The sequence below is a fragment of the Lissotriton helveticus genome, chromosome 5_1 (genome assembly GCF_964261635.1).
Source record: "Lissotriton helveticus chromosome 5_1, aLisHel1.1, whole genome shotgun sequence".
Classification (NCBI taxonomy): Eukaryota; Metazoa; Chordata; class Amphibia; order Caudata; family Salamandridae; genus Lissotriton; species Lissotriton helveticus.
Window position 1 is genome coordinate 574,603,824 of NC_136065.1, and position 15,396 is coordinate 574,619,219.

Consider the following 15,396-nt stretch of genomic DNA (forward strand, 5'->3'; position numbering starts at 1 on the left):
TGCTCTGATTCAGATACCTCTGTAGAGCCTCCAGTCAAATGGTCAATTCACACAGATGATCGTGATACTACAATGGTCCCGGTGACAGTCTTCTCCCTTCAACCAGGGTGATGACCTTTGCCCTTTACGGGGCTCCCTCCTTGGTACACGGGGCCACCAACTCTTACCAGCACATGGACCACAGCCTAATCGGTGCGTTCATGACAGCTCCCTCTAGGATATGGGGTAATTGCCTTGACTCACCACACCTCAAGGTGGGGATCCACATGCCAGGATCCTCCATGTGACCTTGTTCTATATAGGCACATGCCCTCCGCCTCGCAGGGTTCCTCTGATCTCAGCAGAAAAGGGGACACTGGTTGTCCAGGATCCAGAGTAGGTGGTCTTGATGTCTCCTCATCAAGCTGGGAGACTGGCTGACCATGATCCTTAGCAGTGGTTCACCAAAGCAGAACTCTTCCTGAGCTTCTCCACATATAGGTACAGCTCCAAGCTCCGCTCCCCTTTTTTATATTCTTTTTTGAGACACAACTGATCTAGTGTCTGACATTGGGTGTTTTCAGATCTCTGTGATGGGACCGATGTTAGCAATAATGCAGTGTCCACCACTACTCAAATGCTATTCTTTTCCCGTTCCGAGGTTCATGGATACACTGGTTGTAAGTCAACTGCCTTTTTCTACAGCAGCACTATTGAAATTGACTTCAGTTACGTTATCTGGTGCAGCAAATGGTTTAATAAGAGGGCAGGAAACAGCTTTTAGTTCCATTCATTTCAAACTCAATGCTATGGGCTGTCGAGTATCCATCGCATCTTCAAAAGTAATGTGCTGAGTATTGCAACCTGTCCTCAGTCGAACTGGCGTGTCACTATAGAAACCAACAGCACATTACGGCTTGTTCTGTGTCCTTAGTCATCTAGATCCTTCTACTGCTGTACTGCCTGCTCCAGCTCCTCTCTAGAGAATTCCATTTTGTCAAAGCCCTATACATATCTGTTGAGAGCAAAATTATGGTGATGAAACTTGGAGACAGAGCCCAGCTGTATGTACAGCCCTTCATAAAATATACTTTTATTTGTCTGTTGTGATAATAAAAGTTTTTACTTTTTATCAGTAGAATGATTGATAACAAAGTTTATTTAGACAATAGTCTATAAACCATACATAAAACAATGGATCACATATAGTGATAACATATTTAAAACCACATTTCATTTTAGACATTTACAACACTTTTAAAACCATAAAACATAAAAAAAATGTATCAGTATCTATTTTTAATGTCAATGTACCATATTTTTCAAATTGGTTGCATTTATTAAAAGTAAATACTCTTTCAACCCAAAACTTCCCAGAGATGTTGACCTTCCTCAACTAGTGTTGTCATATGGTTACTGAACATGCAGCACCTAGATATTATCTACAACATAGAATAATAATTGTATCTCCTCCTGTTGAATACACATTATTAATGCATTGCTGAATGCTTTCACAGTTACAAATTACTGCAATCAATGAATCAGAGCGCTTAAAAGGTCTTGGCAAGATCAACAGTTGGCAGTTCTGAACATTGTTAAAAGTATGTCTGCTTGCATTTGATGTACTGGAACATTTAATTGTGTGAGATGGTACAGAGTTAAAATGAAGTTTACTTGTAAGCAAATCCCTGAATATAAAGTAGGAAAACGAGCTTTATCCAAGAGTGCGCTGAAGTCAGACACCAGCCAAGTGACCAGCAACGAAGAGCATTACTGTGTGTGGATCTGGCAGATGTTTGCTGCAGTAAATTCTGTTTGAAGGGTGTAAAGTGGGAAGAACAAGTTGTGGTGAAATAGTCCTATAGGATTGTAAACCCCCACAAACTTGTACGTTTGTGGACTTTCACAAACTCTGATCCAACTCCTCCTTAGAAAAGGAAGCAATAACTCCCTATTTAGAGGTGATTTATTAATTTTTAAAGGCAAGTTTTTTTCCTGTTGAAAAGTTATTTATTTTGAAAGGTTGGCTTGCAGCTATACAACTGCAGCAGCAAGGCTACAGTGGCAGTCTGTTGTCGGGTTTGCCTTGTCAGACTAGTAGATGGCATAGTCGTGCTCTAGTCCATAGGCGACATTACATTTTCTATGCCATAGTTTTGAGTTAGACACTATATACTATAGACTTATATGAAAGATTAAAGGGCAACTATGGTTTTAGCCTATTTTGATATGTTTAAGCCTGGTTAAAGGTGTTCCAGTTACAGAGAGTCTAAAACCAGCTGCACCAGTCCACAAAAGATAGTGGAGGGTGATCACACAAAGGTAGGTACTTTCCCACAGTGTGTATGATTAATGATCAACAATGTTTTTTGCGGATTTTCCTAGATAGTGCCACACATGCTATTTATGATGAAAGCAGATAATATGTGAGGCTCTAGTTTGTGTGGCATTCATTATTTGACATTTCCATCTGTGTTTATCCATGTTTATTTTGTACTACTTTTTTTTGTGCTTACTTCATTTGCGGGGGTTAAAAAGAAAAGACAACGCAACTGGCACTTTCCACTATTCATTTTACAAGAGTTCAGCAAATACATAACTCTGCATGTGATAGGTAAATCTGGTTATACTTATAATGTTGGAATTTCTAAATTTGATCTCGCCTTCATTATCAATTGCCAGGCAACACACTTGTGACTCATTAAGAAGTGCTCACTCTGGCTTGTACTATGTGCCTCGTTAAAACGTTCAGCAGAAAGGAAATGGAAGCAGCCTGGGGTCTAAAAAGACACTTTCTTTTTAAATTGTAGCACTCAGCAGGCAGCCCAAGTATTAGACGGGCCGTCAGGAGAAGAATGACAGCATGGGGAGAAAGAACATGGTCTGCTCCACATTTTTATGTATTTAACCCTGTTAAACGTAAATACACATAAGTCTGTGTTATGTGCACACAACAGTAAATACACAAGTCTTAATTCTAAGACAGCTAACTAGACCTTTTCACTTTATTGAAAAGATCACCAAGCCAGTATGAAAGCAGTAAAATGATATAATATTAACGGTCAGGTAATTATAGGGATCATTTCACATATGAATAGGTCCTGCGTTATGACGTATGTTTTTCTAGATTGCCCGTGACTATTATTAAAAAAAATGTAGACAGAATTTATCTAGGGAAAAGTGCTCTGAATTGTCGAAAACCTGTATAAATAAGGACCAAGGGCTAGATGTAGGTAAATGTTATTTACCGATTCATAAATACCGAATTCTACCGATTCGGTATTTATGAATCGGTAAATATGAAGGGGAGAGATGGAGGTATTTCCAGATGTTGAAATACCGAATCGTTAATATTCGGTATTTTACCGATTCGGTAAATACCGAATCGGTATTTCCTATTGATTCCTATGGGCTGTGAAGCCCATAGGAATCAATGGTAAATACCGATTCTGTAATTACCCAATCGGTAAATACCGATTCCAGCAAGGGTGCAGGGGGTGTCACTTTGACACCCTCTGGCACCCCAAAAATAGGCATGTGTGCCATGTGGCAGACAGACATGCCCTAAGGGCATGTCTGTCTGTCACATGGCTAGGTGTGCATGCACACATGTGCATGCACACCTGGATTCGGTATTTTAACACCCAATTGGATTGGGTGGTAAAATACCGAATTTGTAGGGCCTTTGGGACTCAGAAGAGTGCCACCTACATCTGGTATTTACCGAATCGGTAAAAATACCGATTTGGCATTTTACAGAATCGGTAAATTTACCGAATCGGTAAATTTACCGATTCTGTAAAATTATGCCCCTACATGCCAATTCTTAAATACCGGTCGGTAACGGCCAAAATCGGCCGTTACCGACCGGTATTTTGGCTCCTACATCTGGCCCCAAATGTACAAAGCATTTTTGAGGTCGCAAAAAGCCCAATTCGCAGAAGATTTTTTATGAGTAGGTTGCTCTTAAAAAATGAAATTTAAACTTTTCATTTACTTTTTTGAAACGTATTCCGTTTTTGATGCATTTGAAAAAAATAAAAAATATTAAAGAATGCTTTATTCAAAACCAATCGCAGACACGTTGGTCTGATGAACTCAGTAGGACATCATGTCTTAGATGGCTGCGATTCCTAATTGGGATGCAAATTGTGACATACCTCATCAACATTCATGAGGTTGGTTGATTTATGACCCACTAGGAATTGATATTTTAAAATTAGGATACAATAGGAATTGTGCTTCCCTAATTGTGATTCAGTAAGTATCGCAGTTAGAAAATCACAATTCATAAAGTTAGTACATATGGCCCTAGGTGCTTAAACAGTGAGTTTCATGATTAATCCTCATTCTGAGAGCTGGAACTCACAATGGTGCTGTAATACCGTACTCTGTAGTTACGATACCCCACACTATTGGTAATTCCAGCTGTTGCATCACAGCATTGGTTTGTATGTGAGACTCATAACGAGTCCCTAAGCTGTGAAGTAAATATTGCAAATATTGCTAAAAATTGATTATTTGAAAGAGTAGTATGCATTTTTTATTTTAAAAAATCACTAACAACAAAGGCAATAATTTCGAGAATATTAGTCTGAATAAAATAGTGAAAAAAGCAGGTTTCAAGATCTAGAGAGTAGACGATTGAAGCCATATATCTAGGCCCTTATTATAAGTGGGTCGTATTTAAATATACACTTTCTTCCTCTGCTCACAAAGGTCAACTTACACTTTTGTGTAACTTTACAATATTTTGCCATTCACAAAGGTATTTTAATGAAGTATCTTTACAACTGCGGAGTCGCCACACATAAAGAGATAGGACAGTCCTGTTTTTTTATGTGAGGAGACTTTGCAATCGTAAAGATACTAAACAATTGTAAATGTACACTAAAGTGTAAGTTTACCTTTCTGAATCAGGCCCTTAGTCTTTAAAATGAGATTGCATAAAAAACCAACTGACTCACGATTGGAAAACCCTAATAAACCTCATTAGGGCAAAGAATAACAGTTTTAAAGAAAGGCATACAATCATGACTAAATTTCTTCATTCCTCTATCTTACATAGATGCATCTGCTTTCTCTGTAGACTTCAAGTTTGGCCAGCTTTGTGCTGATTGGTTAAGCTTGGGAAAAGCTACAAGAGAGAACTCAAACAGGGTGGTTTCAGGTTTACAACGGAAAGAGGATATAACATTTTGTGAGAAAAAAATAAGACATGGGGCCTGATTATGATGTCAGTCGGAGTTGCCGCTGACTGACATCTTTACAGTTTCGGAAACAACCGACCTCAAGTCGGCATTCTGAAACCGCAATTACGATACGACCCCACATGGTGCGATCGCAATCTCCCATTTCCCTATAGGAGCTTGTGTGGTGGCCAGAGCACAGACACCCATAGAGAAATGGGAGTTACTGTAAATCCCTGCACCATGTGCCAGGCACCTGCCACATGGTGCAGGGATTTACAGGGGGGCGGCCCACAACTGGAGGCCACGGAGTGAAGAAGGGCCCTGCTAGGTGCCCAAAAAGTCACTTTCTGACAGGCTTTCCATGTCTGAAATCCCGAACATGGAAAGCCTGTCGCAAACCGACATCATAATCCCGATGGTGGTAACGGCGTTTGCAAGGAATTGTGTGGCGGTTCCGACTGGCCTAAGGGCTCTTTGAGCCTGTCGAAAGGCAGTCGGATTGACCGTCCAGTTTGGACTCTGACTGCCGCCATTATAAAATGGCAGTTGGACTTCAAACCAAGGACGTCGGTAAGCCTCCGACAAACAGTCGAAGGCTTACCGACCGACATCGTAATCAAGCCCAGAGTGTTTAACAGTAAAGGAAATGCCAACTGACGGTTTCGTGACTATGGGCCTCATATAGAGTTTGTGGTCACAGTATTCTGTCATAAACATGGTTGAGTGCCATGTCTGCCAAAGTGATGGTTCACCCACTCTATTTTAATGTTGGATAGACCATCATGTTTTTGCCCCCTCATCCCTGACTCTGTCTAAGGAAATCTTACACCATCTGCTGCATCTCCATTGAAGGCACACAGATCAATGCAAGGCTGGTGGAGGAGGAGGAGCCAGCCACAACATTGAACTCACCAGAAGGAGCAGATTTTACTGCTGCATATCTGAATAAGTGTCCACTGGGTGAATGCAAGACTTAGGGTAGCTGAATAAATGGCTGTAATGCAATCCAAGCTGACAAACATGTTTTTATTTTTGGTCATTCACATAAGCATGGAGGTGCTGATGACTATGGTGCTTTGGGCTTTGGACACAGTGACTATAAGTTACTCAAGAGACAGAAGGTGATGCAGGAGGTGCTTTAGAATATTACCATACAGATGGGGAAATGGATAAAGCTGCCTCAGCAGTGGAAGAAAGGATGGCAATTCAAGTGGATAGTACTGATGAGGAGTTCTGGAGATGTCTAGACTTCAAATGAAGAGTGACTGGAGTGATTATCTAGCTGGAAAGCAAGAATGACATCTTTAACTACTGGAGGAGGGCAGCAAAATTATTCTGCTGGGATTTCCCACAAACTCCTATAGGTACGAATTTTGCAGAATGCAATAATTTTGTGATGCATTCCTGGTGTCTGATAGCTGGTGAAAAAAAGCTCCAGGAGGGTATGGGAGCACTGTTATTGTGGCACTTGTTAACTCAGTCCTCGTGAAAAAAAGAACATGGTCGACCTGAAGTGTGTAGGCGGGTACTGTTATTGTGACACTTGGTACCCAAAACCTCATGCAAATGAACGTGGTGAACCTGAAGTGGGAACTGCATTTGGAGGTCAAGCAAGCATTGTCTGTTACTTCTCATCTTTAATCCAAGCGATCCAATCAAGGCTCAGTAGCTTCAAGAACGTAGAAAAAGAAATTGTTGCTCCAAGGCTGTTGTCATAAGTTTGGAGCTCTGCTAGCTTGAAAGTGGTATACAGGAAGTTTTGTTTCCTAGACTGGAATCAAATAAATCCTGTATACATTTGAATTGAATACATTTGTATTGCCATTTAACAACATTTTCACATTAGAACAATAACAATTGAAGAAGTACAAAACTTACCAAACTTAAAAAACTGCCCTTTCTCCCCCTACTATCTATTACCCCATCTGTCTATTCATTCCCCTCCCTCCCTACTACCATCGCAGACTCTGACCACCATAATCATTTGATGTTTTGAATATGTACTAAGATTTGTCTGACACTGGGAGTGAGTGACCCTCTGTTCTATTAACCACTGACGGATAGTAATTAGCAAGTTGAGTATTGTTTAGTAGCTTGAGCATCCTGAGTCTTTCAGAGCATGAGTGTTCCCGATTGAAGAAGGTAAGGAATTATTTCCATTGCTTTGCAAAATATTTTTTCTTACAGCTCGCTGTTTATGAGAGTTTTTCCATGGCGAGGACCCACCAAAGTTTTTCAATCTATGCATGTTCCAATGTGCGAGCCTGTTTTCCCCAAATGGTGAGGGTCGTATTTTTTTACACCTAGAATGGTCAACTTTGTTTGTCATACAAAGGGTAGATGTCAGTGGCCGGTTAGCCTAGCAGTCCCACATTTGGGCATCTGGATGGATCCAAGCCTGTATTCTCAGATCCAAGTTCCAGAAATGTTTAGGTTTAGGACAGGACCACAGGATATGAATCAAGGTCCCTTCTTCTTCACACTTCCTCCAACTATTTGAAGTGTTTCCCCTCTTTGTATGATATGCCGTTAATATAGTACTTATTAGCCGAACTACGGTAGGTCTTCAGCACTTATGTCTTGCAATTCAAAGTTTTTCCATTGAAAACGGCTTGAGCCTAAATCTGGACAAGTCCAAAGTTCTGCACTCGAACTAACGAAAGGCAAAAGGAATACATCACTGGTACGTGGCAAAACAACAGTTTTACACCATCCAAGAATCTAAAACTCTAGGTGTCAGAATCATCAGTAAAGGTTCATTCATTGCCCACAAGGGAGCTCTGAAGAGGAGAGGCACAGCAATAGCAGTGGCCCTAAAATACAAGTGAAATTATTGGACCAAGTCTCTTTCCATTGGTCCATGACAGTCATGAAAAAATTATTATTTTAACTTTTATCCTTTTGCTAATGTAGATGAAAGCTCTCCTTGTTCCCAGTGTATATTGCTGGCTGGAAAAACCCTTAAAGCTGTCAGCTGTTGTCGACTACTTTTAGCCTAAAAAAGAGAGTACATTAAATCTAATATGATTCTTATACCTATGTCTAGGGGTGATCCTTGCATGCTTCTGTTTGTCCAACTTTATAACATGACAAATGTGCAAAATTAACTGGTACAACAACAAAACGATGACAAGATGATAATTAGCCATCCTTTACTCCATATAAATCTATGGAAACAATACTGGTTGAAGTTAAATTTACTTAAGTCAATCCTGAAAAAATAAAGACTGAATGAGAAGTCTGCCTTCACAAGAGATATGTTTGAAATATCAGCATATTGCCTATTAAAATCAAATATATTGCTGATTCAATCCTATATGAGACTGGCTGGTCACCTTACTATATCTTTGCAAAAATTCTTTGGAAGGTGTGGAGACTTGAAATAAACAGTATAATCTTGGTATTTGATTGTGGAGCTTTTATTGAACAATTTGTACCTGATCATTTCAATTTGAAATAATTTTACAGGGTGTCTAAAGGTAATACAGCTCATGGAGTTCCATCTAAATGTATTCCTAATGCTATTTAATTTAGATAGGTCAATTAGAATGTAACTTTTGGTCATAAAGAATGTTAAAACACACTCTCATTCAAAGTCTTTGGATCAAACTTTATCAATGATCAGGACATTACCAGGCAAACAGTTATTGTTTAAGAAGAATTGCAAGCAAACCTGAAGTTCTTGAACTACACCATTAAGGGCTTTATTAAGAGTGTGGCGGTCCTGTGAACCGCTGTATCAGTGGTGGCTATCTGAGCTGGGAGAGCTCGGCAGTCTGACCGTTGTATTAGTAGTTGGGCAGATCACCAATGCAAAGACTGCTGCTGGACCCCTGAGGCCGCCAGCAGACCACCAATTTTTGTGACTGAGGAAAGACAGCTGCCATAGGGCAGTGCAGGGAGCTGCACCGCCATCCGTATTATGAGGTGCCTGTTCCATAAGCGGACCGCGGTGCCCCAACCTCATCCGTCAAGGTGGATTCAACTAAGGAATTGGGGTGCGTAGTCACCCCTTTCTTGTTTTTCCAGGCAGATTCCGACATGGATATCTTTCTCCAAGTCCCCTGTTCACAGCAGGGTCTTCACACCAAGGATTATGACCCTATTTGTGGTGATCTATAGGTAAGTCCTTTTCCTACCATATTACCATTACTAGGACTGCAAAATATGGGCTGAACCCTGGTAATGAGTATATGGTATTTTTCCACATATATCATGCACATGTGTGCATCCGACACATCTGTAGCCAAAATGCACACACACGCATTGATATATTTGGGTAAAGTACTCACCACCGTGGCAAGACCCCCGCCTTGACACCACGACCCTTCTGGTCAAATCGTAATATGGCAGTCTTTGGGCCGTCAGTGCCATGGGCTGCTGCAGGGGCTGGAAGAGGTTCTATGGCAGTAGGACCACCAAACTTGTAATAAGTTCCTTAATAAATAGCTAGTTTCTGTTACAGCTAATGATACAAGAGGGTTTATTTTGGGTTTCAAATAGATCTATTTTTTGATCATTAGCTAATTATTTTCGAATGTAATTGTTAAAAACAAAACACATCTTATTAGAAAGCAAATTAAAGTGTTGATCACTTCTTCTAAAGATATTGCTGAAAATGTTTACAACTGTTTTCTAATTATTAAATAGTCATTTACAAGCTCAATAGATAATAAGTTTTCCCTTCCTAATCTAAACCTTTGGAAAATAGATTTTGAAGGCAACACTTTTCTAAATGTGTTTATATAACAAAGCTGATTATAGAATTAATTAATGTGTAATATAATAACTAATAATAAGGTTTACAACTTGTTTGACTGGTATGATTCAATATTAATACCTGTTAATTAACCAGGTTTCTTATGAGTTGATATCCCTCAGGCTCCTATGTCATGTTTGCACTGCTCTTCTCAATAAGAGAATCATTGTGGTCTTATGGCTTTTGATGCAAGCTAAGATGTTTGACAGTGATTCATGGAAATGATGTTTTATTTAAGGTTATGCATAAATACAATTCGTACACAAAATGTTTTAATGTTTGTATAGTGACTGGACAAATTTGTATTTTTTATATTAGGGATATCTTGTGTTAAATCTGTGGGCCTTTAATGGGGTAGGAGTACACAAAGATGTTTGCTTTTAACTTCATTATTTAAAATAACAATAGAACCTTGGCTTCATAGTCTTTTGAGAAACAATATAATTCAAGGTACTCTATTTTTAGTTTAATGAGCAATCTAAATATGTGATTATTTCTTAAACATAATCTTATTTTATACAGTAGAAAATCTGGTTATGCAGCTAATGGCTCTATCAGGAAGTTACTAAAACAATACCCAGCACGATCCCTCTCTCAAACTTAATAAATCATTAAAGTTGTTTGAAAACAATATTTCCAGGTGTTCTTCTCTATATTTGTTTTAGGTGGGTAGAAATTATTGAAAATGAATATTGCTTAATTAAACTTATTTGTACTATCCATGGGACATATTGCGCTTTTCTGGCTTTAAAAGCCAGAAAAGCGGCAACATTTACATCGCACTATTAACAAGCTCGCGCTAAGCCTTGTTAGCGCGAGTTTCCATGAGTTTGCTCTAGTTTTTTTATCGCCCTGCATGCCATCGCTAATTACATGCAAAGTAGGCGTTCCGGAGCAAAACAACATGGAAATAGTTATTAACAAGGCTTCCGCTGTATTTAGAAGCCTGCAGCAGACCCGCTTAGTGACAAGAATAATCGCGGTAAGCCCCCTTATCGCAGGATTTTAACACTTGCTTAAAAGTTGACTAAGCCATCTACATAATGGGAGGTGGATTGCAGGGTTAAGGTCACTGGGGCGTATCAGCAAGGATTTCATTATCTCCCACAATTTATCTCTGGTTTTCAAGCGATATTGGCACTTTTCGCCGCTATTGCTGTATTTCATATCGCCTCGGAGATAAGCGTTGATAATAATGCACTATCTCAGGTAGAGCAGTACCCTTCAACTATACTGAATCACACCAGTATTTCAAAGCCTACCCATCGCCACCACAAATGATATGTCATGTCAGTAACTTGCTTTCCATATGTATAGAATTGATTTCAATGCCAAAACCACCAAGAAGTCCTAAAAGAGTATTTCATTCAGAGAAAAGCCCTTCTGAACATTCAACCACATGCTCATAAACAACCAAGCGTGTAAATAGCCACAATCAAAATGAAGACATACTTCTATCTGAACATTGGTTCAATCATTGTACAAGCATTTGCACTCAAACACCATATTAATTAAAGAGCCCTTCATTTTATAGCAATCTCAGAAGGAACTTGATTCAGCGTTCCATGAATTAGCATACATCTTGATTGCACCAGAGTATTATAAACCTTTGATCTAAACAGAAATGCTAAGACCTTGCTCCAACAAGAATCATCATCAGTAATTTTAAATTATTATTCATGTATCTAACCCAACTAATTTTAGTAGAGTATGTGTTTCTTCCACATTCCAATATAAAACAAAGAATGCAGGCCCCTTTTTGTTAATTAACTGTTGCATTTGTAGTTTGTTTGGCTGGTTGTCAGAATACTTGCACATGGAAACGACAGCTTTCAACCTTAAGGAAAAATGGAAATCCATATTGTTCAAGTGATAACTAATTTGGGGTTGTGCAAAAGAAAGAGTGTGAATAGCTCCATGTAGATTACCCACATTACGATGCCAACCTATAAGACAATTGACTATTATTTAAGGAGGTTGTCAGTCCTTCTAAAAAAATAAGCCTGTAATCTTGTTAGAACCAACACACAAGTTCAATAAATAAAAAGCAGACAAGCAGACAAGCTTACATTAGTACCAAAACAATGAAAACATCAAAACACATCACAAAAATACCACAACCAATTTCTGATAATAGAGAGCATTTTAATTACAAAAAAGACAAAAAGGTTTACAATGCAGTTAGTGGACCTGCGGGTATGAATGTTTAAAATGTTAGGGCTCAACCCTCGTGTAAGTTGTCACAGAGCAGTCAGGCTTAACGCAGAGACAAAGTGCAAAGTATTTATAATAAACTAAACAATACCAATATGACAAAAATCCAGTCAGTAGAACTTAAGATATTCAAATGTAATGATTTAAGTAAAAGTAGCTCCAAAAGGCATAAAATGCCAATTGTGGCTATTTGGTCACGCCAGACCGGGACAAAGTCACAAGTTCAGGCAAACCGCGATGGAATGCAAGATAGCTACTGGGACCCAGTTAGGCCCCCTGAACAGAGTACCTTAAATCCTGCCTTGAGGAGTATTGCAAGGGTCCGAATTGAAGATACTTCACCCAGCTGAAGCAATGCATCAGTTCCGAGATTCTGGAAGCTGCGGTGCGAGGTCCTGCTGCATCATTGTAGAATATCGCATTGACAAGGGCTTGCGATGCAAAGTCCATATTTGATGATGCGTCACGCAGTAGGGGCGATGATTAGTTCCGAGGAGCTGCGAGCCTGTGATGTAGAGACTGTCGTCATCATCAAGGATGCTGTTGATGAGGGATGCAAGGACCTGTGCTGAAGCTGCATCAAGCAGCGGCAGTTCCTATGAAGTGCCGGACTTAGATGAGATTCTTTGCAGTGGTTCCGATACATGCAGTAGCAGAGATGCTTTGGTTGTGTTGGGAATTGTTCCATGAAGCAGAAGGGATACATCGGTCTGTGGGAGCCTTGGAGGCTGGAAGACCGTAGGCCCACTCCCAAGATTCCAGGACTGGGGTTGCACCACTAGCCCAGGTAGACTCACAGATGGCAGGTCCAAAAGTGTACTGAAAAGGTGGTATCGTAGGTCCAGTATTTATACCCAGTTGGACCTCTGAAGTAGGTGAGAAGCTTCTAGAGGTTTCACTTTGCTGTCCCCAGGCATCCTTTCTTCCTTGTCCTGGCTCCAGACTAACTACAGGGGGTAGGCAGCCCTTTGTGTGGAGGCACGGCACAGTCTATACAATTATATGTCTGGCTGTGCCCAGCTCCTCCCTCCCATCATGCCAGTGATGGCCCATCCAGGAACACATAAGCTCCTTATTGTGGGTGGCTATCTAGGAGGAATACACAAATCCCAACTGTCAGCCACACCCTCCTTGTGATGCAGGTACAGGTTACAAGTGCTAAATTGTGCACTTAAAGTTGGCAAGTGTCCTTGCCATGAATCGGTCTAGTTAGATGAGCAATCCTCTCCTCCTCAATTACACACACCTGGTTCTGAGACCTGCTCCTCACTCTACTCTGGGATCAAATGACTTTCTTCCCTTCCTTTATACTTAAATATGAATGGGCAGGCATCACCCTAGTTCCGTTCAAGCTAATAGGTTCTAAAACCCTACCCAACTACCCTTCCAGAGCTATGCGGAATCACTTACCTCACACCCAGTCTTCTTGCTAACAGGCCTCAGCCATTGTTTTGGATCTGGGAGTAGTGTTCACAACTCATTAGGGGCAAAGCACTGCTATGGGCAGCTGCTGACAGGCTAACGCTAATTAGCCTGTTGGAGCTTCAAACCAGAAAAGTAAATTTTTTAAACGTTATTTATCAAGAATACAATTTCACCATTTAGTTGGATGATTATAAATTAAAGAGAGTGGTTGAATTACTTCTTTATTTCTCCTAAGCAAACATTACTAAACATAGTCTTTATTTGAACTTTTGTTTTAACATAGGATCAGCTGCAGTGAAAACAGCTTTTTGGGGTTAGCTACTGATGGAGGATGGCAACATTAAATTATTTACCTTGTAGGCTACAAGTTCTATTCAGACATGCATTTTTAATATTTAAAAGTTGGGTTCCTTCCTGACAAAAGGAGTTATTTTGACAGGTTCACCTGATGGTTTAAATGCAGCAGCAATTAGGCTACCTATTTCAACTTAAATCCATGTTTTCCTTTTAAGCAGCGTGGATAGCACAATACATTCTGCAAACCACAAGTGACATTTCACTTTCATGCAAATGATTGCATTTTTCTACTATGGCCTTACTGGAATTTTACATTTGCTATTTGGGGGAATTAGTCATTTTTCCCAAATTTCATAGACCATCCTAGTTTTTTCATTTGTCCAAATAAATGTATTAATAAGATGATAGACTGCTGATAGACCTGGCATCTTTTGATGTGTTTCCCATGTCTTTTTGCTATCTGACCTCCCGGGTCTGGCTCTGTTTTTGCTGGTTTAGTGTCTCTGTGCACTTTCTCACTGCTATTCAGTGTTAAAGTGCAAGTGTTCCTATTGTAAATTGTACTATGGTTTGATGTTTCCATGATTGGCATATTTGATTTACTGGTAAGTCCCTAGTAAAGCGCACTGAGAGTGCCAGGGCCTGTAAATCAAATGCTGCTTGTGGGCCTGCAACACTGATTGTGCCACCCACACAAGCAGCCTTTCAAAGGGTTCTCAGACCTTCCACTGCAGTGTCTGCAAGTATTTGTTACTGCTATGTTGACTTGGCATGTACACCCACTTTCCAAGCCCTAATCTTCCTTTTTATTACATGTGAGTCACCCTTAGCGTATGCCCAAGGCACCCTTGTGGGCAGGGCATGGTGTATTTAAAAGGTAGGACATGTACTGGTGTGCCTGACATGAACTGATATTGAAATACAGTATATTTCGTTTTTCATTATTGAAAGGCTATCTGTTCCAAAGGGTAAAATGGGGAATACTTTGTAAAGCTTTTCAGAGTATATCTTCTCACTGGGGCAAGATGGGGAAATGGAGTTTAGTATGCCTGAACTTGAAACGTAGAAAAGCATCTTTTAGTAAAGATGATTTTTATGTTCTGTGTTTGAAAATACCACTTTTAGAAAGTAGGTATTTTCTTGCTTAGCCATCCTGTGTGTCTCTGCTGGGTTTTGGATTGACTGTCTGGCTTTGGAGTGACAGAAACTGGCGATGTGCATTCTCTTCAGACAACCACTGGGGGGTCAAGATGTGTCCTGTCTGTCCTGGATGAGTAAGGGATGGGCTGAATAGACCTGGGCTGCATTTAGAGCAGTGGAAGGAGATTTTCTTGCACCTGAATGGGTCTGGTCTGCAATTGGCAATTGTCTCCACCTCCTGCCAGGAAGCTGGACCAGAGAGAACCAAACTGGTTTGGACTGAGCACAGACACTTTCAGCCCAAGACAACAAGGAGAAATTGAGTATAAATATTAGGGCCCAGACCGCAGAACATTAGGACTTGCTTGGATCAAATAACCTGCCGAGAAG